Here is a 4528-nt window from a genome sequence, read left to right on the forward strand (position 1 = left end):
TATTACAATTTGTTTATCCATTCACCTGTTGATGGACACTCGGGTTGTTTCCTATTTTTTTATTATAACACAGAGTCTATGATCATTCACATACAAGTCTTTGAATGAATAAACTTCCATTTCTCTTGGGAAATTACCTAAGAGTCATATGATAGATGTATGCTTAACTCCCATTTAACTATTTGAGAAATTGCCCAACTGTTTTCCAAGGTAGTTGTATCATTTTGCATTCTCAGAAGGTGTGTATGAGAGTTCCAGTTGCTCCACATTCTCATCAATACTTGATATGGTCAGTCTTTTTTATTTTACCCATTATAGTAGGTATGTAGTGGCATTTTATTGTGGGTTTTTTTTTTTTTTTTTTGCGGTACACGGGCCTCTCACTGTTGTGGCCTCTCCCGTTGCGGAGCACAGGCTCCGGACGCGCAACGGGGCACGAACCCGTGTCCCCTGCATCGGCAGGCGAACTCTCAACCACTGCACAACCAAGGAAGCCTTTTATTGTGGTTTTAATTTGTATTTCCCTAAGGACTAGTGATATTGAGCACTTTAAAAATGTACTCATTTGCCATCTATATATCTTTTCTTCCTTCCTTCCTTTCTCTCCTTCTTTCTTTCTTTCTTCCTTTCTTTCATTTTTGGCTGTGTCTGGTCTTAGTTGCGGCACATGGGATCTTCGTTGTGGCACACGAGCTCTTCATTGTGGTGCGTGAGCTTCTCTCTCTAGTTGCGGCACGTGGGCTCAGTAGTTGCAGTGCTTGGGCTCAGTAGTTGTGGCACACAGGTTCTCTAGTTGTGGCCTGCGGGCTTAGTTGCCCCTCAGCATGTGGGATCCTAGTTCCCCGACCAGGGATGGAACCCGCATCTCCTGCATTGTAAGGCAGATTTTTAACCACTGGACCACTAAGGAAGTCCCTATATATCTTCTTTGTTGAAGTATCTGTTCAAATCACTTGACCATTGAAAAAATTGGGTTGTTTTCTTAATTTTGAGTTTGGGGAGTTTTTAAAATATATATTCTGACTACAAGTCCTTTATCAAATATGTGATTTGCAAATATTTTCTCCCAGTCTTTATTTTTCAAAGAACAGAAGTTATTAATTTGGGTGAAGTCTAACTTCATTTGTTCTTCTATGGATCATGCTTTTGGTGTTGTACCCACTTCTTTAAATGCCTTTATAATGCATTCTATTACACCACATCCTCTGGGTTCCCTCTGGTGCCAGTTATCAATTTGTTGCCTTTCAGCTCCAATTCATCCTTTTTGCCTGCTTTACGAGAGTGGAAAATGACCCTTCTATTTTCTATATTCTCTTCTTTGGCATCTGGCACAATATTAAGCTTTGTCAATAGATGGCACTGGAGAGACACTGCGGAAGGAAGGGGCTTGCTTTCTGGTTCTGTTGTGCTAGCTCTGCAGGCTTCTGCAGCAGGCTTGTCTCCCGCAGTGCCAGGCTCCTGTGGTCCAGGCAGCTTCTGCACCATCAAGTGCCTGGCTCCATCAGCATTCAGTGGCCGGCAGCGTCCCCCAGCAACCCTCCCCTCAGGTGGTTTTGTAGCAGAGTGCCTCCAGTGAGACACTTCCCTGTGGACAGCTTTCCCTAGCACAGTGGATTTCCAGCAAATTTCAGTGGTGCAGCAGACAGTGACTTCTCTGCCATTCAGCGTGCTATACTCTCCAGCAAGCCCTGGGCTTCAGTCTGGGAGTAGAAGGGGTCTTTTGGTTGGCAAACTGTGACCCACAGGCCAAATTCAGTCCACTGCCTGTTCGTGTAAATAAAGTTTTATTGGAACACAGCCATGCTCATTCATTTACATATTGTCTATGGCTGTTTTCATGTTACAGTAGCAGAGTTGGTAGCTGCAACAGAGATGGCCCCCAAAGCCTAAAATATTTACTTTTCTTTATAATAAAAGTTTAATCACTCCTGTACAAGCCAGTTCCTCATTATTCCAATCCCCTGTTATGGTTAATAATTCTTCATATTAAAATTTCCCTGTTCAAATTTACTGTGTGGTTTCTCTAACCTGCTCAGACCCAGGCTAATACATCTCCAACCTCTCTGTCCCCTTTTCACAGTCCATTTTCAGTCTTACCTTTCTCTACTTATCCCATAATTTGAGTGCTCCTCAAGATCCTCCTCTGCACTTTCTCTAACTTCCTCTCCAAGTGACTCTTCTGCTTACCCATCTTCAGTCATCAATTTTGTGGAATTGACTAAAGAAACCTCAGCTACAATTGGAGTGGGACAGGCCTATATGGGGAGCTCTCATGCCCAGCCATGCATCATCAATTACTCCAAACAGGAAGAGATGTTTGCCTACATCTCCCACAGGAAAGTGTTGCCTACATCACTATCCAGCAGGAAGAAGAAAACTCTCCACTGCCTACAGTCCGGCCAATCAGACTTTAGCAGCCCAACCAATGAGAAGCCTCCATACTTTGGATTCCCAGCTTTCTCCGATGCACTCTTTGATTATCACAGCCCCTCCCACCCCCCTTTTGCTATAAAAGCAAGCTCCCCTTCCTTGTTCTCTGGATTTGCCCATGGGCCACCATAGTTTGCATATCTTGAATTGAGGGTTTCTATGGCTATTTCTGAATAAACTCACTTTTACTTGTAAATAACTCCCTATTACATTATTAAAATTGACAGGTTTAACCAATTGTTTTTAATCTGGGTTCTATGGATGAAATTGCCTGCAAAGTTTGTGTAGATGCCCAAATGTGCATATGTATAAGAAGAAGTTCTCCAGCCTCATCTTTTGGCAACACGGCCCAGTCATTAAGGGCACAGACCATGGATACAACCTGCTTAAGTTTGAATCCCAGCTCTGCCACTATGTCCTGGGCTAACGTATTTAAACTTGTTGTTGTTTCAAGTTTCCTTGTCTGTGAAATAGGGAAAATCATAGTACCTACCTCACAGAGTTGTTATGAGAGTCAAGGTAGTTAATAGATATAAAGCACTTGGGGGCAGGGCCTGGCACATAATAAGCACTATATAAGCACAGGCTGTTATTGCCATTTCTGGCACTGCCCCTAGCCCCTGTGCCTCAACTAGACCAGTGTTTTCCATTGTTCTAGTGGCCCCTGTTTGAACTCTGCACCATCAAGTGCACTCACTCAAGTCCTCTGCTCAGAGCACTCTTGCCTATATGTTGCTTGCCCACTAACTCCTGACCTTCCTCAGGCCTCAGCTCAAACGTTATTTCCTCAAAGAAGCCTTCCTGATTTCCAGACCAGGAGAGGTCTCCTGCTATGACCTTCCAAAGCTTTCTCTATTTTCCCTCATAACCCTCATCACAATTTATTCACAGTGATCACTTGTTACAGAGGTCATTTCTCCCTTGTACTAGGCTCCTTGCTGGACCTCAGCACAGTGCCTAGCACATTGTAGGAATACCATAAACATTTGTCAAGTAAATGAGTGAATGAATAAGGAACAAAACATGGGAAAAGCTTTTAATACAGGTGTAAAAGTCTATTCAAATATTAGGTAACCCAATAATGAGCGTGTGACAAAATCTGATGACTTAGATAATATCATGTTAAATCAGTAGAAATTTGTATTGTGTGAAGGAAACCCTCTCCTCTCCAATTGCTATAAAATATATTGGTTCAAATTGAGCTTGGCGTATGTGTCTTTCAATCAAATGGAAATGAATTATCAAGAAGAACCAGAATACATTACTGTGCGCAGTCAGGGACCACAGACAGATAATGACTTAAAACATTCCCCACCTTCACCCCCAAGAAAATGAGACATAGTCCTCAGATGGCAGACCGAAAGGAGTGACTGACCAGGGAAACTCCTTGTTCCCAGAGAATTCCCATGGCTTTAATTCAAGACAGGATTAAATACTTTCATGAGTAGGCAAAACCAACTGTGCTAATCTGAGAAATCCATTGCTACCCTGGAAGTTAATATAACTAACCCAAGTCATCAAGAAAACTATATTCTATCATCAATTCACACTCAAACACCAGGAAAATTACGATTATACTTTATATTTCATTATAATTCCAAAAAGACACAATAAAATGATTCTCCTGCTAGTGTCTTCAGGGACCGATTGCTTCTGCTTCTTTGCGTGAAGGAATCCCTAAGGAGGAAAGATTCCCCCCTCCCCCCAAACTGTCAGACTCCAACCGCTCCTCTTTTGTGCAATCAGCCTTAGAACATTTCCCAGACGCCAATATTTGACCTCCAGGAGAAACATGCGGTAGCCACCTAACGATAATTGGGGAAAACTGAACCAGGGTCTGGACTTAGGCACCGGCACAGAGAGGACTGGGGAGATTTCATGGTGGCCAGAAGGGCCATGGGAGAGCTGGTTTGATGATCCCAAAGGCCCTAGATCCTAGCTGGTTGGGGACCCGTTGCGTATCTGGTGCAAGATTCAGCTTCTCTCAGCGTCTGGGAACAGCGTGCTCACATGCCAAGCTTTGGACTACATTTCCCAGACAGCTTTACTCCCCGGGCTGTCGCACTTTACTAGGGCGTGTCTTGGAAGAGAGGCCACA

Source organism: Grampus griseus (assembly GCF_964374135.1).
Source record: "Grampus griseus genome assembly, chromosome: 2".
Taxonomy (NCBI): Eukaryota; Metazoa; Chordata; class Mammalia; order Artiodactyla; family Delphinidae; genus Grampus; species Grampus griseus.